The 22,114-nt window shown below is 29.7% G+C and overlaps 1 protein-coding gene across 2 annotated transcripts in view; it reads left to right on the forward strand.

Annotated features, from left to right (window-relative positions):
• The window catches only part of LOC107446311 (uncharacterized), a 50,468-nt gene that overhangs the window by 9,387 nt on the left and 18,967 nt on the right, over positions 1-22,114 (forward strand). Inside the window, exon 2 of one of the 2 annotated variants that reach the window (XM_043042738.2) lies at positions 3,841-3,895. The exons of the other annotated variant lie outside the window; for it this stretch is intronic. The gene's annotated coding sequence lies outside the window, so the exon portion shown is untranslated. The remainder of the gene's footprint in view (positions 1-3,840; positions 3,896-22,114) is intronic. 2 annotated transcript variants of the gene reach the window in all.

Here is a 22,114-nt window from a genome sequence, read left to right on the forward strand (position 1 = left end):
ATCGAAAATTTCTATAAAAGAGAAGTTTTGCACTTTTTTTTTTCTTTTTTTTTTACTGAACACTCGATTTATTTTTTGTGCAAAAGTTTGGCCCAATTTCACACCAACAAAGCTTTACTAAAGAAGTTCAGTGTAAAAAAAATAGTGAAATGGACTTTAAAAAATCCCATATTTCTTTTAGAACTCTTCTTTTTTTTCTAATAAATAACCTTCATGGGTGATCTTTTTTATTCTATAATAATATGAATTGACTTCCATGTGATACACCAAAAGGTTATGACAGTGGAAAAGTTTTTCAGAACTTATTTTTTCTATATTACAATTGAAAATATGACAGTCAATCAATATTAAGTATAAAAATGTTTCGAACTTCGAACTTTACACTTAAAAAGTACATCCCAACTTTTGTACAAAAAATTACCAACAGAAGGAAATTCTTCTTTATTTTGAAGCACGTAATTCCTATAAATATCAAATTTTTTTAAATGTAGCATTACTTGATATTTCATTAAAAATTAACGCTTAAAATCAGAAATGGTAAAATTTTTAGTAAAACCTACATATACACGTTTCGGTGTTTTACTGGTACTTTTATCAATTAGGGATAGCAAAACAGAATGGAATTAACCTGGAAAAGCTTACGATAGTAGATATACAGTTAAAGGTAAAACAATAAGTCGACAGTAAGTGTTAGAAAATAATAAATATAATTTTCAAATATTTGAAAGATATGGTATAGTATAGTAGCAAGTTTATTAACAATGGTTTTTTTACGATCTGGTAACTCTTTCAAAAATCTAAGTCAACGCATTCATTTCTGAATAATATGAGGAAAAATCGAACCTATGGCCTTCTGCCCTGCTGTATTTTGCAACAGTTGAGAGGTGCTGTTCGTAATTTTTGTCGTAGCCTTTACAGTCCCCGGCCAAATTATTAGAAGTACTATAAGATTCTATGTAAAATATTTACTATCAGGTGATACTATACAGCTTTATCGTTTTTATGCAGCTAAAACCGGTTTGCACTTGTTTACGTTTATGTATCAATTGATTAACATCGTAATGCAATTCGTTAAAAATATATACAGAGTAGGGGAGAGTGGGGTCAATTGTAACAGGGTATGATTGTAACAGAGCAAAAATTTCGAGTGTCGGGTTCTAGATTTGGTTCATAGGTGGCGCACAAGGTGTATTTAATAAATCTACATGTACACCCCTGATGGCAACCATTTTTATGTACTTTTGAAAGAGTTACATCACAAAAGATATTTTCACGCCACGCAAGTACTTTTTTTTGGTATTAGAATATTATATTGCAACAAAGTAATTTTGTTTAAACAAATAAAAATTAGTAACCGAATATGTAAGTGGACACTTTAATTAACATTTCAATAAAAAAAAGATTAGTTTTGCTAATTAACTAGCATTGTTTTTAACAAATGAAGCTGAAATGGCGTCTTGGGGACAATTGTAACAATAAGTAAAGGGACGATTGTAACAGCTGAAAATAAATAATCTTATGTTTACAAACCATTACTTAACTCTTTAAGAACCACCAATAGTTTCCTATATCATTTATATTATGTTGCATGTGCATTATTTTATTTGTCACCTTTCACAGCATAAATTAAAATTTTTAACCCCTTAAAGTTAAAAGTTTAACCCTTTAGGTCTCTGCTCATTATTATTTTTACTCCTAAAATATCACTACTATTTTGATCAATAAAAAAATATATCACAACTATGATAATATGTATAATTAACTATGTTTTAGTTGAATTTATGAACTGTTACAATTGACCCCGTAAGTGGGGACAATTGTAACAAGTGCACGACTGTCAAAAATTGTTAATAACTAATATAATAACATTTAAAATAAGGTTTTTTTTTTTTCTAGTAGAGGATAGTCTACTTTACTCGTCTGTCGTACTTTCCTGATAACCACATGGATTTTTTGTTAGTTAAAAATAGTTAAGTAAAAAATGTTACAATTGACCCCACTCTCCCCTACATAAAAAATCTCCCGAATAAAAACCTATTACATGTATCTTTAAATGTAAAAGTATCGCTTATAAACTCGTGCAAAACATGCAATTATTAAAACGCTACAGTGTGTCTAATAATTGGACCAAGTTATTATAATATACTAATATATACCTGATGTAATAAATATTCTACATTTATATAATATATCGTCTAATTTATCCGATCATCGAATTTTACATTATATATAGTCTAATTTAACCAATTGATACACGAACGTAAACTAGTGCAAACCGGTTTGTGTCACATAAAAACAATAAAGCTGTATAGTATCACCTGATAAAGTAAGATTTTATATAGAATCTTATAGTGTGTATAATAATTTGGCATGGGACTGCAGATAGCAAGATAAGCAGAAAATGTCCGTAAATGGCCATCACCACCATCAAACTCTTAAAAATGCATTCATGAAAATTTTATACGTATAAATTTATAAGTTATTTCTGGTTTGTGTATATGGTGAGAAACTATTAATCCTACAATTATTAATCTCAAACTAAATTATTAAACTCAGGATTAGCAGAAATCGTCATCATATTTCGTGCTCTCTTTTTTGCTCAATGAAAGAGAATATGCTGATTTAATTCGCAGTTTGTGATATTTTCTTTGAGGAAGAAGAATTAAAAATTAAAATTCAGACTCACCGTTTTACCCGTAAAAGTTCACCCATAAAAAAAAAAAATCCAACTTATCTTTTTATGCTCCTGTGAGAAAAATCGAAAATCCGACTTTAATCCTTACGTTGGCCTGTAATATTTGGATATCATGCAATTATCACAATAACAACTTCAAACATAGATACTGCATTTTAAATGACGAAAAATACTTAAGCTTCATACTGTTTAAAAAATAAAAGTTGCTTGAAAAATCAAAAAGTAGTTTGAAATGTTTTTCAAATAATTGGTCTTACTGATTAAAAAAATAGATTTGTTGAAAAAGGAATATTTTTACTGCACATTTCTTCCAGATCATTACATTTAATAATTGACGCCCGGTTGCTTAAATGGTAGCGCTTCACGCTCCCGTGCCGCAGGTCTGGGGTTCTATCCTTGGACCAGGCATGATTAACTCAGCCTTTCATTCATTCAGTGGGTCGATAAAAAGGCACCAAGCATGCTTGGAAACTAAACACTGGGGATTCCACGTTCAGCGGACCACCCACTCCTCCTGCACTCTAGAGTTCAAGGTCAAGGAAAATTGGATGGGCACAGTAGGCCGATGGACTGACAAGCTATTGAGTTTAGCTTTTTTTTAAATTTTTATAATTAATAATTAATCTCTAATTTTTTTTTCAATTTTTTGATTTAGTAAGGAAGGTTGTATAGGTGAAATTTAGTATTTTTGTAGAAAAGGTTTTTTTTTTTAGAAAAACAAAAATCGGAATGCCTGTACGATTAAAAAACTTTATTCTTTAAAATATTTAACTTAGTTATTTTTTTTATGGTCATTTGTTTCAAAATAGTAAAAATTAGAATGTGGTTAAGAATTCAAAACATTTTTAGAATATGAAAAAAAATAATACATAAAGAAATGAACAGAAAAATATATAGTATGAAAGGATTTTTTATTTTTTTTTCCGATCTGAATATCCAAAGAGTTGAAAGAAAATTACATGGGATTGAAAAAAAAAAGGTGTATTTGAAAAGAGAGCGAGCCAACTGATTTTGAAACCTAACTCAAAAGTCTCGTATATAAAAAAAAAAATATATATTTTTTCCTACCATCTTCAGAATTTATTTTCCAACTAGTGAAAGTGCAATGCTTTAAAAATAAAAGTATTTTTCTCTTCAATTTTTAGGGACGATACAGCACTTGAAGCACTTTTTTCCAAGCTCTCTTGTCCGAGTGCTTTGGTAAGTATTTTGAAAGTGAGGTTTTTGGGAAGCAAAAATAAAGTTATAAGAAATAATACTCATGCTTTACCACATTTTCCCCATCGTTAAACATTGGAGTAAGTCTTCATGGTTTTAATTTTTTTAGAATATATAACAGAAAAGTTGAGTTTTTATATAAAAAAATATTATAGGTTTTTAATTTGACTCGTCTAAGTGTTATTTTTTTCAACATTTTCATTGCAGCTTTTGACATCAATTGCGTGTTTGAACAAGTTTTGATATTTCATTGTGGGAATAAATGAAAAAAAATAATACATGTGAGTTTTATTTTTTTTTATAACCGTTGTTGAACAGCCGACCCAATTTTATAGGCTTACGACTACAAATGTTCAACTCCGTAGACTTATAATTTTGAACTCAATCCAGAAGACAAGGGAACTCCTGGATCGAGTATCGGGAGAAATTTACCTTGGTGGAAGACTTTTTTGATGGAACTAACCCGCATTTGCGTTACATGGAGAGGAAGGCCACGTGAACCTCCCACGGTTAGCCTGATGGCAAGGGGACTCTAACTCATGATACGTCTACTACTGAAATTATTTCAAGTCAGTACTGTGGTCGGTGCAAGCCGGATGCGGAATTCGTATCGACCAGCCATCGCCGGGATCGAACCCCGCTTCACCACATTGGAAGGCGAACGCTCTATCCTCTGAGCCATCACGGCTCATGTGAGTTTTATTAACTAGTAAAATTTAATAGTTAAATATGAATTGCATAAATATTAGCACACTGCTTATTCTAGTACGAGGTGATCAGTAAAAACCGCCCCAAATATGCATTTTTAGAATCCTTACAAGGTTTAGACGAAAAAGTAAGCACATTGGTGAACGCAAAATAATATTTAGGAAGAAAAAAAGCACAATAAGGCTATTGAAATCTGACTAATCACAGTACTGAAAGGCGAATGTGTTAAGTTTCATTGGAGGTTTGAAACTTCGTGTTTCTAATAATTGCCTTTCAATTCCCTTTATAACATACTTTTAACAAACATTTCGTTTAGCAGATTTTTCTCAATGAGACATTTTTTTCCTGTAATGTCATTTGGTCGATTTCGATAGCGTTGTTTTTTTTTTCTCCCTCCAAATGTGTATACGTTTGTTTACATTTTTACTAAAGGCAGTCTTTACAAAACACTCTGAATCGTTTTGCAACTTTTCTTTTAGCAAAACAAAATTTTCTTCAAAATACTAAACTTTATGAAAGCAGATAGTTTATAGATTTTCCTTCGCTTCAGATTTTTGCAGTTTTCAGAGAAATCCGAAAACAAACCTACTACGTAATAGCGAAATCCTCACATGGTTCGAGAACTAAAAACTTTCAGTTGGGAGATGATAAAATGAAATTTATGCCTTACTATTTCAAGGTTTTGTCTTATCTTTCCAAAGCTGAAGACGCATCTAATAGGATTTGATGTTTTTCTTCACACCCAAATCCCTGATTTGTTAGTTTTTGTTTTAAAAGTGCGAAAATATGGATGAGGTTTATGTTTACGAAACTAATACTGAAAAAGAAAGGGGTGCTATGCTACTTACCTTTAATCATTATTTGCGCAGAAATATAATAAAATTGTTTACAATATTTTTTTTTATTTCTTACTGCCTTTTTTGGAAGTAATACATTAAAATTGTTTACTGCATAATTCGTCATTAGATTAATGTTTACTTACGTCTGTTATTAAAATATCTGCACAAGTTGTTCGGAGCTTGGCTGATTGTAGAACATACAAAAATAGTTTTATTTATATACACAGAGATGCCAACTTGCTCCGGACAGCGAATAAATATTTTCAAGTGGTAGTTCATTAATTGTGATTCTTGGTTTAATAAACTCTGTTTAGTTTTTATCCACCACTATTTCTAAACAATTCGTAGGCTTATATAATTCACCCCTTTTTTCAGATGTGTCATGATAAACCTTTTTAAAAAACTAGAAAAATCTGTCTAATATTTGCAAATTTAGTTTGTAGTTATTTACCGTTTGACCAGACGGGCAAGCCATGTAAAATTAGTGTGGGATACAATGTGTCAGGGCTCGAAAAAACTCAGAAATTTTACCCGTCCCCGAGGACGGCTTGTCCTTTAATGTACCTGTCCTCCTTTGAAACTAACCCGTAGCTTCTATATAAATAAAAATATAATTTTCTCTTATTTAATACTAACATTTATATAAATTGCACAATGAGTAAGTAGTTACTAGGATTACATTATACAGTAATAAAAGAAGTACTAGGTTACTGGTTACTAATAGTAAAAGCTAGTATTTTTTTAATAAAATAATTTATTTCCTTTATGAAATAATTTAAATGACGAAAGTCAAGTTATTTGGAATGTCAATTTATCCATGGGAACTGTGTTTTTTAAATGAATCAAATATGACGTTTGTCAGTTCCACAATCAAGCCAATGATTTACAGAGGTTTCTGCTCGGAAATCTGAAAAGGGTTTTCCATTTAGGTAGATGTTCATAATTGCGTTTAACGCTTCTTGTTTAAGACTAGTACGTAATGAGTTTTTCTTGTAAGTTCATTGCTGAAAAGCCCCTTTCAACAGCTGCAGTACTCCCATATAGAGAAAACATCAATTTCACCATGCGTAATATGTTGCTGTATTTCTAGATTAGAGGATCATTTTAGAAGTGAGGCGTTAGACTCTTGTAAGACAGCAAAAATTGAAAATGTATCACGAACATTAACGGGAAAATGGCCGTCCGCGCGGACGTCGGATTCGAAAAATTTGTTGTCAGCGGGGAATTTTTGACCGCCGAGGACGGGCGGATATGCAGTTTTTCGAGCCCTGCAATGTGTAAACCCACACGCAGTTTAGAAAATAGGCAAAATTAGGAGAAAGCATTCATTATTTTCCTTACCGACTACATGGAAAAACCAGTTATGCTATGTGGAGAAGATTGCAGATTAAAATACGACTTTTTACGTGCAGAACCGTCAGTGGGAAAATAGAACATATTGCTGTTTTGAATTACAAGTTCACTGCCATATACATTACCAGAAGAAAATTTAAAACATTATTAGAAGTATTTACGTTCCTCAGACATTTACCAAATATGTTATAATCAATTCGATTATTATTTTGTCAGCAGATGTTAACAAAACACAATCTCCAGAAGGCAGTTGATTAGCTAAAACTTATTTCAAACAACTTTCTGAAAAATTTTCAATTGCGTCAAACGGTTAACTAGTACATTATAAAAAAAGTTGAGAAATATTTCAATAACAGTCACACAAAATAAGCGAATGCGTTGCATGGACTGGAACTGATAACTTTTTTTTCATAATTTGGCCCTAAAGTTTGAGATCAGTACCTAAGTAGTTGAATCCAAATATGGGTATACAGATATATAATATAAATATATAAGTTAACACCTTCCCCCGAAGAGAGCTGGAGTTTTAATCTATAACTTACTGAAGGGATTTGGGAACTTGCACTTTTCTATATAGACAATACTATCATTTCTATCGTTCGTTCATTCGTTTATCATTTCGATGCATTTTCTTTATGCTGAACTAATAAAGCCTCAACCACGTCTTTACAACTAGTAAATGAGAAGTTATGAAAAACTTATGATTAATAAACTGTGTTTTTCTGTGTACTATTAGTACACTGCGTATTTTCCCACTATTGTGCAGACAAGTTTTACATATTATGAATATTTCAGGATTAATAAAATTAGATTGAACCAAGTAAAATTAAATCAACACGAATTTATTAACTTCAATTTTGACTTCCCCTTCAAAGAAAAAAAAAGAATTATTTTTTTTTCGGAAATAAAAAGAAATACCTATCTGACAGCTTTACATAAATAATATATCTTGAGAATTTCAAGAAAACCAATATGTCAAGCAATTGAGAAAAAAAAATTGCTCTTTTAAACAGATTTGCAGTTATTTACGTTATAATAAAGAAAACTGATATATTATTGGAAACATTTACGTTTTTAAACATTGACCAAATATGCTATCATAATTCAAAAATTATTCTGTCACTGGATGTTGGCAGAGGCAGAACTTAATCTCAAAAAGGCAGTTGATTGATTCAAGCATATTTTAAAGAACTTTCTAATAGATTAGCAGCTGTGTTCCATGATTAGCAAGGATATTGTAGAATGTGTTGATAGATATTTAATTAGCACTCACATATCAGTTGAGGCGAGTGTATTGCAGGGACTAGTTACGAACCTGAAACCTGTCGTCCCCCTTAAAAAAATACGTATTGCTAGGTTTCTTTAAACGTTACTACTATTCATTTTTTTACAGAAAAATGTGAATTTGTGCTGTTTTAATAACAAATCCATTGTTATATATAGAGGACAGCTCAAATATTATTCTTCGTACTTACGTTTCGAGACATTTTCCAACCATGCTATTAACAATTCGATAATTATTTTGTCACCAGATGTTAGCAGAACTCAATCTCACGAAAGCAGTTGATTGGTCCAAACACATTTCAAACAACTTTCTAACAGATTTGCAGCTGCGTTCCCATGATTAGCAAGCAGATTGTAAAAGGGGTTGAGAGGTGTTCGAATAACACCCACTTCTCTTTGCGCTTGGCAATCTAATTCATCATCGACGAAGAGGACTACTCATCTTAATTAGCATTTGCATTTGAAGCATCTGTGATGAACTCAATAAGATGAATTAATCTCTTGGATCAGATAGGAGAGAGATGCTGATTTCTCCATTATTTTACAATAAACTGGGTTTTGATGGAAAATTGGGCATCCTTCATCTGGGTGGAATTTTCGTTTATTATTTTAATCCAATGAACGATGATTGAAATTAGGTAGCGATATATTTTAGCTATGATATAGTGGAGTTTGCTTTTGTTTTTACCCATCTGAAAAATGGGTCTTGGTTTGAATTTGGTAGCGTGCACCCACTTTTCAACTGAGTTCAAGAGTAATAGTAAACAGTGCGCATACGTTGCTATTTCGACCGCTGCTGTTTTTTCTTATTTTCACTAGCAGGCATTTTTAATGTATTTACATAATATTAATTTAAAGTATTTTTATATTCTTTTTATTATTAACGTATAATTACTGGCTTGATGGTGATTTTAATTCGAATATTGAATGCTAAAGAAGGAAAAGTGATGTCTTGAAACTTGTACATAGGCATGCTATGAAAATCAATCCGACGACAAACTTCAATTGAAGCAGTTTTTGCAACCCATGATTTGAAATGTTGTGGCGTTTAACGGAGTCAATCCAGAAAGAAAAAGCATTTGACCAATGGATAACAAGTAATCGAAATAAGGCAATCACAACTTTTTTGTTTATTTTGTTTCTTTTTGTGTTTGTTTTTCTTTAACATCCTGAGGCACGAATTTTAAATAAATGGAGTAAAATTTGATTTTAAAGTAGACATTTTAGACGTGGAAGAAAGTAAAATCATAAATGCTTTAGTTTTTGAAAGATGTTAGTTAAAGTTAATTTGCAATTTTTCTTTTAGAAATTTTCATTTATCTAAAAAAAAATATGAATTTGTATTTTAAGCGTTTTTAGCATATTGTTGAACATTTTTTCACAGTGCTTGCTCTCATTTTATTCATGAAAGAAAGTGTTAAATAATACAACATTTTTAGGGCATAAGACGTACCAAAAGGTTTCTTAAATTTTTTTTTATTACCTTTTGGAAAATGATTTCAAATTTTTCATTGTAAATTAACTCCGAACAATGAGAAAGATTTAACAAACAAATGTTGTCGAATATATTGGGTATTGAATCCCAAGAGGTAAATACTTAAACTAGTCTTATTTAGTTATTAGTATATCTACTGGGCTACAAACGAAGGATGTGAAAAACATTTTATTTTGTATTTCGAACGACTGCATCACGAAATGAGAACAATATAAACATAAAAAAAATAACATGAAGGAAAAAAAAAGTAGAGGCTTGGTGACATAAACGTCTATGCACCAAGAATTTCCCTAGCGCACCAGTAACGGTCGCACAAAGATCCGTCATTTATTGCACTCCAGCCGCAAAGATGATTTGCAGCAGTTTGCTACCAAGGATTGCATAGTCTGTTGAAAGGGATGGAAAATTTAATATATATGAGACGCTGTCTAATACATAAATGTTGCCCAATATATTGGACACTGGGTCGCAAGAGGCTATTAAATAAGAAAATGTATTCATATATATTATAAGATGAAATATTTACTTAATACAATAAAATCTATTTTAGATAAATCCAATTTTGTGGTATACTTTATATGCACTTCTTATTTATTGATTGAACGATTTATCAATTCTGAATCTCTTTTTTTATTATGGAGTTTATTTATTTGATTATAAAGTAGATTTATTTAATTTTCCAATTAACTAATAAATTTCTGATTTAAAAGGCAAAAAAAGAAATAAAATTTTTAGAAATTTTTTGTAACTGTTTATTTAAAAAAATTTTTTTTAACCGCATTGTTTGCCTTGTTAAGTAACATGCAATTTTAGGGTTGTTTTTCGAAAGCTTTGTCGTCATGTAAAAAGATACTTTTTTGCAAATAATATACTATTTTCATAACTTCTGTAAGTTTGCAACACTTATTCTTGACTATTAGGTTAAGTTCAGCTTATCTAAAACTGGCGTTATCTATGCTCATTCTGAAAATGGAGCAAAATGCCAATATGGAGAAAAGTCACGGTTTTATGGAAATGAAGAACATTTCTGGTCTAATTTTTTTAATATTTAAGAACTTACTCCACAGCTGCATTATTTGGGCTCATAAAAGTTTCCAAAAACTGAGAATAAAACAATCCTTTTGATAATTTTCTTCAAGGTGACAAAATGTCGCCAAATTTGCGATTTTTTTTTTTTTAGAAAAAGTAATATTTTTTAAAATATTTTTTTGTTATTCATTATTATTCATTATATTTTGTTATTCATATTTTGTTTTCGTAAAATCAGAGATAATTCTTCACAGCAAGATGCTATTTATAGTATAAAATCATAATTTTGCTTCAAGTGTAAGGCACTTAAACTGTGGCTTTTTTTATTTTCCTTGGCGACAGAGCTTCGAAAACCATATTAACAACGTACTAACGTAATGACTAAATCCTAGTTTTCCCCTGAATTTTCTTCGTGTAACAGATGCCTTCTGTTTCCGAAGAAGGATTTTTATTTCTTTAAGAGCACTGAGATTAAAATACGAATGCAATCTAACTACTTAAAAAAGAAATTCAAAAAAGAAGCATTGCTGCTTTATTCTTTGATTGCTCTAGTAAAAGTCACTGATGCGTTATTTTCCCCACCATTTCGAAAATTAAAGTAGTTTTAAGACTATAACAATTGTTTTCAAAGTTTTGCTTTCACTAGACTAGAAAAATGATAATTCTAGAAGTTTTAGTTAATAAAATTCCACGCTTTCAAGTAATTAAAACGAAATGGCAAAATTATATATCTATCGAGTTTTTTAACTCCCTTTTCTCGCTTGTCTGATCGGCTGAATTATCATTTATACTGAATGAATACTTTATTAATTACTTTGTTATCATTTCATAAATGTAACAATATTAAACTACAGAAATAAAAGTACTGAACCTGTCTTTAATGCTATGTAATTATATCAACTTTAGTTTAAAAATATGTTTTTATTCACTATGTTAATATATTTATTTCATAATTTCAATTGATATTGAATTTGACTCGTACTGTTTTTCTAGGTATATGTAATCTTAACTTTTTAACCTTGTAACTATTCAGAAGAGGGACATTTCTAAATCAAAACAAGAAAAAAACTAACTTCTAACATTTTACCCGTCTGTGAACTGCATATAATATCTCTAAAGTGCAGAAATAAGTTATTGTATATTCTATACATTATCTAACTAATATACATATTAACTAGACAGATTCGTAAAAGTGTTAATGCTGTAATTTATCAAATTATCTGATAATCTGAATACTATCTAGCTAATCTAAAAAAATTATCTACTAAGCACTGCTTAAAGCGAAAATGAAATCTTTGCTGGAACGATACCAGCGTTTCTGTCCACTCAAATTAATGTATTGTTATTTATTTAATTTTCACTATCTGAAAAATCAAGTGATTACAACAATCTTTGCATATCTCGTAATATGAGTCCTATATACAAATGTGCGCATATACCTGATTTATATGGCTGTCTAATCTATTCCATAATAAACAGATTTTTAACTGGGTAGCTTGTGTTCTAATAAAGCCTGATCCCTTGATTGATTTTAATGTTGATACTTTTTCTTCTGAAGCCACTTAAGTAGTCTAAAATTAGCAACATAATAGTTTAATATTCTATTTAATACATAGATGGCAGCACAATTTCGTTTTGTCATAGCATCTGAGATCATTATGGTAATAAATGTAACATTTTTTCACTGGTTATATATTTTTAAAGACTATCATTAAAAAGACGTTTTTAAATAGTGCATAAAAGTATGTAGTGTCAATTATAAGAAAAAAAACATTTATTAGGTTAGATATTGGTTTATTATACACAATAGATATTACAATTAGATATTGGTTTACGTTTCCAGTACTATCCATGTTATGTGGGTAGAGAAAATGAACGTATTTTAATTTAGAATCATCTTTAAATCTTTTATAATATTTTATCAATTTCTTCAATATAAAAGGAAAGATTTAGCTCCATTCAAACTGTCAAATTTAAGAATTGACATAGAATATATTAAAGATCTATATTTTATACAAAATATTGATTTTCAATTTGGGCATTGCCTCTATCCAGCGACAAAGTAGCTGAGTATGAAATGATTGAAAAGCTGTCTAGAGATTCTTCAGATAATGCTTTATGTTCACAAAGCTTATAAAAAATTAAAATTGATGTGACGTTTTTTTCCCCCTTCTGCGTCGTTTCATTTATTAAGGTCTGGTGAAAATAGTTTTACCATAAAAGTTTCCAGCTATTTTTGTTTCTGTTACGTTGAATTCATTATTTTTAAGAGAACTATGACGAAGGTTCACTCTTTGCCATGTGATAACTAAATTTATATTTATCTTAAAGTACATCTGTACACTCTGTCTAGTAACATAATTTAAATATTTATTATAAAAACTTTTATTTTGATATACTATAAGGTGCCAAACTAGTGTTGGCAGAGCATAAAGCATTCCAAAATGCATTTTTTTAACTCCATGCAATTTTTGGAATTTTTAATACAGCTTCCTAGATTTTTTTTTACTTAAATCATAGAGATATTTGAGCATAAGTGTTTACTAGTTTTCCTTTCATTAAAAACAAGTTTGAGTAGTTTAACATTTTAATAGATATTTTAAGAAAAAATAGTTTTACAGTGTTTAAAATTACTTCAACACGTTTTCTAAGTTAAAGTTTATGGTTTACTTCTAAGTTAAACTAATATAAAAATATATTTCTTCAAATATGTATAAAATGTTAATAATTTTTTTCCTTCTATAAAACAACATATTTTGACTAATATAAAAATCTATATTTGACATTAAATACAAACTTCCCTGATGCTTAAAATATTTAGTAAAGATTTCAAATGATTTTTGAAAATTTTATTAAGAAATTAAGGGAAAAAGTATATAAGGGAAAGAATACGAGATGTTAAAAATTCAGTAGAATAGCTAGAATTTTAAGTACATAGTTATAAACATTAGGAAGAAAAGGGAGAAATAATTAACCCTTAAAAGTTTATTCACCACAATACTGGAGAACGGAATTATAAAACAAAACAAATTAAAAAATCTCATAAAAGAGAAATGTTAAAAGAGTGCTACATTGGCAATAATTTCAAAAGTAAATCAGTTCCTCTGTTATAACTTAGATACAAAATAATTGTTTTCATTTCAGATTACTCTTCGCTATGTTTTCAAATCTAGATTTAATAATTGGGCTTGAGAGGGTGACCTACCCCAAATTTGATAATTAGTCCACGCGATATTTTAAGTTATGAAAACAGAAACAAAAACGTACTTTCTTTAAATAAACATCTTTCTTTCAAACTGATTCGGATTTATGACTCCCCAAAATAAAGGGGCTCGCTTGACCCAACAATTGGGACTATGCTTCTCCTAGATTGCAGGAGTCACATTAGGAGTTACATTAGGGGTCACAAATCCGTTAAAAAAGTGTTTATTTAGAGAAAGTAAGTTTTTGTGTCTGATTTCGTAATTTAATTCGTCTACACTAATTAATTAAAATTTTAAAGTCACCCCCTTAAGCTAGTAAAATTAAGTAATGGAACGTGAAGGATCACTAGGATAGTCAAAAAATTATTCAGGATAGTTAATTTTTTGCTCATTGTACATATTTAATTAACCGTATGCGTTACTAATGCAATTAATGTGGCTAACGCAACAGTAAATAAAAAAAAATATAGTGCGTGGAGTCCCTCCGCGCAGAAGAAGTTAAACTTCGTAACCTACGACGTTAATTGTAGAAGAATCAGCAGTCGTAGAAGGATCACTACTTCTATTCAACGACTCTTTTTCCTGCTCCGCTCGCTTCCGTGTTCTGTAATCACGGTAATATTGTGCATTTTTCCCTCGTGGACCTCTTGAACCAGTGGAAGTGCTTGTGGTTGCCTCATCGTCTCGCCATGGAAAATGTATTTGTATTAATAATGTATGTGAATGCGTCATAATGTAATTTCAGAAGAGAAAACCTAACAATCAATTGATATTCACAAGAGACGTACCTTGACATAACCTTAAATCCGTCGCATTGTCCGTGGGATTGTTTTCACTCATTTTTTACAATTGTTATCCACTAAGTTTGAAAATAAAAAATACTACCCTATTAAATTATATGTGTATCAAAACATACTAAAAAAATATTTATAGAAGAACAATACTTTTATTATTATTATGCTAGTGAGAACCAAAACAATATGGAAATGAATGAGGGAAAACTGGATCCTACCACGTGATTTCCCTGCCAATAAATATGTAGCATTAAACGAACGCAACCTTGTTGGAAGTCGCATAAGAAGTATAACTTCAAAAAAATATTTAACGTATTCACCAATAAGTAAATTTAATGTATCTAACGAAATAGCCACCAATAATAAGACATAATGTAACTAATCTAGATTTGAAAAAAAATATCGAGTTGTTTTTTGCATCAATAAAAACAATTTAATATAACTAAAGAAACATGAATTTCAATTTATATGTTAAATAACCAAGAATGTAGAAGTAAATTAAAATAAGAATTTATTGTCTTTTTCTGATTGACTGTTTGTTATTAATTCTGTTGAAACTTAAAATCATTAATCTCTCAGTAGAAATGTACGAAATCATCCTCAGAGATTAAATACTTGATTCTTTAATTCGATTCANGTTAGCTCTGATTTCCAGCTGACGGCGTCCTGTCCTAAGAAACCAGGCCTTTAAAGTCATTAATCTCTCAGTAGAAATGTACGAAATCATCCTCAGAGATTAAATACTTGATTCTTTAATTCGATTCATCATTCCACACACCCCCCCCCCAAAAAAAATATGCAATCTTAAAAAGAGAATAGGAGAAAGATTAGAAAGCATTTTGACTTGAGGGAAGAAAAATTACATCTAGCAGTAATGAGACTATCATTGAATGATGTATCTTCATTCGTTAGGAAGCTTAAAAAAAGGAACTGCGCAAAAGTATTAAATGCATTAGGCAACCACGGGAAAAGAACGATTTGTGATTCGGAGAAAAACTATTTTGTGCGCGGAAAGAGTTTTTCCACAATACAGGACTGCACTGCGTAATAACTCTTGGCGAGAACTAATTTTTAATTTGATTTATGAAAACTTGATAATCCTCAAAATGTAACAGATGGCTGGCTATCCAATCATCATTTTTGTGAAACATTGACATAAACCGTCCTTTCTCTATTGATATTCATATGCAAATTAGGGAGGTCGTAAAAAAACGAAATATCGAATTTTTTTTAAGGGCATCCACTATAAAGGTACCGTTTGCTATAAAACTAATATTTTGAATGGTTCTGCTTGAAACGGTAAATCTTATGCCATCCTCTAAGCTCCAAGGTTTGAAAAAAAAACTTAATTTTAAACAAAAGAAAGAAAAAAAAGACGTTTTAGGCTATAACTTCTGAACAGAAGTTATAACCTAAGTTATAGCCTTCTCTCTGTTTTGAAAAACATCTGGGCTTATTTTGTAGATAATACTTACTGGTGGAACTTTTATCATTGAGACGTCTTTGCCAAATGATCTAATCAAAGGATAAAAAGTGTTTTTCCTAACCCTACCTGATAAAAATAGTTTGAAGAAATGAGAAAAATTGCGTACGATTGGTTCTGCTTGATTAATTAATAATGAATATTTCTTTGAACACGATAGGCATAAAATACCGAATTGAAAAAAAAATATGAATGAAAAAAGCGGTATTTGAATCAATGATTGAGTTATCTGAGATAATTTAATCATTGATTCAAATCATAGAACCATAAACCTTGTAAAAATAGCAAATTTAATAATTAGTGATTGTTTCTCAACTTCATACATCCCATATTCATTATGCAACAATAGTTTTGAACAGATAAAAAAAAAAGAAAAAGAAAGAATACCCTGCTTATTCAGAATAAATACAATAAATGGTGTAGAAACTTTGATGCCGCTACTTTCAATGTTTCTGTATCTAATTTTCTTAAACGAATAAAAGCTCAAACTAGTATTATGCCTTGAAACGGAGCTTATGCGACATTTCAAACATTTATCTAAACTTTTATGTAGATGTTTAAAAAGGAAAGACAGATACTATTTCAAGAAACTAAATACGAATTAAATTAATCAAGATAGTACGTTTTTGCGTTGGATTTTGTAACCTAAAATATCGTCTGTACCAGGGCTCGAAAAACCGCCCGTCCTCGGCGGTCAAAAATTCCCCGCGGGCTACAAATTTCTTGAATCCAGCGTTCGCGCGGACGGCCATTTTCCCGTTACGTGATACATTTTCAATTTTTGTTATCTGGTTTACTTCTAAGTTAAACTAATNTATACTGGCCAGACTGAAAATTTAACCTTTCGTCAACTGAAATAAACAAAATTTAACGCATCTAAAATGTTTACTTCATCCTCTTTATTATCAATTTAATAGATATTTCAGTATTACTTGTAAAAGAAAGGGTTATACTTTACCAGGTAAATATTTTTGATGGAACCATTTCTGTTTAGGAATAAGAATGAGAATTTGTGCTTCACTTTTGACACATTTATTGACTAAGAGACCATTTTCAATATGAAACATATAATTTCCCTTATTCATCTGATTTATTAAAGGTTTAAGATTTAATCTACATTTGTATGATACAATTGGAGGTTAGTGTATGGAGGAAAGCATTACTGTTTTCACAACGCTGACGTAGCATTTTATTTTAGAGATTTGGAGATTAACGACTGAACATATTAGGCAATTTTTTTTAATCTTTTGACGTACTAAAGGGAAATCTGAGTGGGCTAATCGGACGGGTAAAATTTCTGAGTTTTTTCGAGCCCTGGTCTGTATTAATTAGCATATTTGAGATCACCGCCTCGAGCCTGATTAAGCCCTAGAACGTAAAGATCCGGTCATTAAATTAAATAATATTCAGGTTGGTCCGTTTATTTTGCTCACTGTTTGTTACCCATAATCTTACGGGAATTTGAAAATATAAACCACATTTTTTTACGTTTAAAATTGCCTTTTTGTAAAATTTATAATGCAGTGTTTTAAGTTTTCTAATTTTCATCTCTTGCTTTCAGCTTTACGTTATAAAATATAAATTAAACATAGTAAATTGCAATAAGCGAACTAGGTTAACTAAACAAAACTAAATAAATACCAAAATGGAATGAAACTAAAATAGGTTTATAGAGAGTATATAACACAATATTTAAAAGAAATCCCTTTGAAATTACGAGCCTTTATGATAAGCTAATTTAATAGGTTAAAAAGAATATTAGCCTGACTTGTGTATGCATGTTTACATTAATACATTTCTTTAAAAGTAACCAACCTTTCCTCCTTAGAAAACTATATGTTTGAAAGTTAAAAAAAAGAATTCTGACGTTATAACCTACGTTTTTGTTTCGGAAGGAAATTCTAATTAAAAGAAAACGTAGTGTGTCAAATTATTTCACTTTTTTTTCCTCGAATGAAATTAATATCTAATAAAAACCTTACCTCTTTTCATTACAATAACAGCAATAACTTCATTTCTTCGTATTTGTATGAAGCTTCATCATTTTCATTTTTGACACATAAATTGAAATTGGATACGTTTATTTTTATCTTCAACACAAAATAAAAGAGCGAAAAACTAGCTAAAAAAATGTTTAATTTTTCGAATAAACGAAATTTAATAATTTTTCTTCAAAAGAATAAAAAAAAAATACTATTGACAAATAAAATTGAAAATGTTTTAGATAATTGAATTTTTCTTTGAAATAATAGGTTTTGGGAAGTTTGTAAGCTGATGAATGCACACCGTTGCTTAGAAAAAAAATATCTAAATTATTTTTAATTTGCTTGTTATAATAAGAATATAGAAATTAAAATTTCGGATGTGGAGATAATTAAAAGTTATTTCTCTATGCATGAAATGATGTTCTAAAGTAGGAAGTTTATTTTTTAATAAAATACAAAGAATTTTTTTTTTCAAAATCTCAGTGAATTAATGTTTGTCTTAATTCATTACATATATTTTCTTTCGAATCAAAAATTAACAATAAAAAATGAACTTAAGTGTTAACATTAAAACGAACTGCTAAAACAGTTCAAAGTGAATTGCTTAAACTGCAAAATTTACTAGAAATAAATAAAAGAAATAAACAAAGTATAATATACTCCGTTAATCAGATAGGCCTATGCCATAAATTAATAAAATTGTACTTTAATAATGCTGTTATTTATTGTTATTTATGCTGTTTTTGCTAACATACATGTCTTTATATTTCGCATTGCTTGTTTTTGGTTTCTTACTTTTTCATTTAAGTTCTTTACATAAGACAAATTTGATTTTAGCTGTTTTTAGCGCTTTTCCATTTTGACTTATTATTTTAAAATTTTTATCTTAAAATTTATTTAAATCAATTTCATATTTTGATTGGATTAACTTAATTAATATATTAAGTCTATAGTTCACGTTTGATATATCTGCATATGGTATCACAAAATCATATATCCTCTTGAAATCACAAAATATTGTTCAAATTAAGAAGAGAACCAAAACGATATCGGTATTTGTCGATGCTAAAGTGATAGAAACTGTAACCACTGTTAAAAACGATGAACTACATCATTTATTTTTCTGGAATTTGACAACGATAACAAATTACAAAACGATGGGTGATCTAGTTGCGCCTTCGTTACTGTTTAAGTGATTTTTTAAGTGATCTAGTTACGCCGCTGATGTTTTTCAGTTTTTGATTTGTGTTTTAGTTATGTTCTAGTTCGTGCTTTAATATTTTAGTTGTGTTTTTAATCTGTTCTAGTTCGCGTATTAACAACCACAGCAATCAAAAAATGCTATTATGATTTTTAAATTTTTTTTTCACTACGTAGCTTTTTTTTACTACGTAAATTTCTCTTCTCTCCACGTGCGAAATATCATTGCTGATCGGCAGTAATATATGCACATTTTATACGAGATATAAATAGCTTTAAATTTGAATATCTTCATGATGAAGTATGTTTGTCTTTTACCGACTTTGAATGTTTCAGCATTTTTTAAAGTTAAAAAAAAGAGCTGAAAAGTAAGCTGAAGGAAAAACTTTTGCTGAATGGTCTTTAATTGCAATGCAATTTTTTTATCGCTACTTTAAAACGAAATATTAAGATTTAATTTATATACTCCATATTTTTTACTATTGCTAATGAGTGGAAATGTTATAAAAATAAATTTTTTTTTTTTGGCTAAATTCTTATTTGCTTACAGATGACGATTTTGCATCCATTTTTCTTGTTTTTTTTAGAACTTAATAAGTGTAGTTTTCCTTGCAACAGAAAAGAGCAAAACGCTAACAGAGGTTATGAAGTTTTATTTACTTTAAAATATTTATGCATTAGCAACATAATGCTTTTTTTTCCCTTGTAGGTTTTTTTTTAAATTTCTGTTTAAGTGTCATAGTTTTAAAATTTTACTTTATAGGAAATTGCGTTTTTTTTGTTGCTTTATTTATGGAAAATAAATATTTTTTTGAATTGTTAAACTTACATTTCCTTTAAAAAATATAATTCAGAAATCATTAAATATATTTTCAATCAACCTTGTTAGATTAAATGTCAAATTAAATAACAGGACATCATCAATAATACATTTTAAGCAAATAAAGCTTTAGAAAATATTTATGAAAGGATCGAAAGCTAAACGTTCTGATAAATTTAATTTCAAAAAAGAATAGGCGAAATATTTGGAAAACAAAATCTAAATCTCAAATAATTTAACAAATTTACCACTTTTACAGTTTTTATTATTTTTTACGGTAGAATGATCTTTACCTGATGATAGATGCTTATGTGTCCTCAATATAATGTCTTTTTTTATTATTCAATACCATAGAGTTTCGATTGCTCATCGCTTCATTTAACAAACACTACGATCGCTTTGCAATCAGTTCTGTTTCTTTACGTTGACCAGACTGTTAAACCAAAACTAAACATTTCGTAATGGAAAAATCCTAATGTGCTGTTGTTGTTTCGAATGCTACTTGGCACTATCAACAAGCCTGCTACGTGAATCGAAGTGAACTTTTTAGGCAGAGGGTGCGTCTTTTGTTTTTTCAGTGGTGCCATCTATGATCAAGAATGTGACATCAGCCACACACTTGTCACAGCCCGCTTACAGGGCTAATCCATTCATTCATCCACAGATTGTAATTTTAACCTGAATCAAAGAACGATCAATCTGCAATTAAGAATCCCCAGAGGTATAATTTGCTATAGGAAGGTGAAGGTCTTTGTGACCCAACAGATTTAACGTTCACCAGTCACCATTTACAAAACGGAGTTTTCGGACGGTTGGGATCGAACACCTGACCCCTTGACATGGGGCCCGACGCCTTACCAACCAGGCTATCCCGGTCTAATTAATATCAAAAATGTTATTTTTGTTTACATAAATGTTTTTCCACGGAGATAGACTTTTGTCCCATTAGAATTAGAAACTAATATAATAAATGCGCTTAGTTACCATTGCAACTTGTTGCAGACTTTTTTTTTCAATGTTTATATAAGCTTTGGTTACAATAAAACCTTAATTACAATAAATCTTTCCAAATAGCTATTCTTAGTAATAAGTTGAAAAGTTAATAATTAATATTGCTTTAGAAATTTAATTAGTTATTTTGTATTTATTAATTTAATTGTGTTGGAGGAACATAATTATGATAAACTGTGTTGTAAAAGTAAGAAAGAATTGTAAAATGGCAAAATTAAATATATTTCCAGCTAAGATGTAATATCATGCCCTTTATTTGTCAAAATTTCAAGTGACTATTTTTTTAAAATTTTAAACCTTTACTTTTAAATAGTATTTAAAATCAAAAATCTCAAAATAACGGAGAAGAGCATTAAGAAGATATTATATAGTGATATTAATTGTATATAGGCAATAAATAATTTTCAGGTAAATATTTTTACTTTGATTACTTTTATAATGAAATCTGCTAAAGATGAATAGATTTTTGTTTTTTAATGATCTTACAGTGTGACATTTCTGTCCAAAGAGAATGTACAAAACGATAAGACTGTAATTTTCCATCTTTAGTAATCAGACATACACTACTAATCAGTATGTACTAATAATCAGTTTTAAACATTATTTACTATGATACCCACTTTCATTCGGTGTTTATATTCACTAACGTTTTTTAGGTAAAATCATCCTTTCATCTGATTATCATTTCATTCCACCCACCTGTAGTAAACATAGCAGTAATGAACCTATCGTCCCACGCAATATTTTTTAAACGAGAAATAAAAAGATTACGTGGACTCTAAAATTCCTGTTTATCTTCTTCAGAAGGTATAAGCTCGTTAACCAGGAGTTGGCACTTGGCTCCGTCTTCATCACGTGGTATGCGACGATACTATTTCGCTATTTTTGGGAGAAGGTTGTGAGCAATCCTGAGCAACGTTGCTATTTGGCGATCACATGGCAAAAATATTTATTTCGCGAACTTTATCTGCATTTTTTTTGACATTGAATATTTCAT

The sequence above is a fragment of the Parasteatoda tepidariorum genome, chromosome 4, assembly GCF_043381705.1.
Source record: "Parasteatoda tepidariorum isolate YZ-2023 chromosome 4, CAS_Ptep_4.0, whole genome shotgun sequence".
NCBI lineage: Eukaryota > Metazoa > Arthropoda > Arachnida > Araneae > Theridiidae > Parasteatoda > Parasteatoda tepidariorum.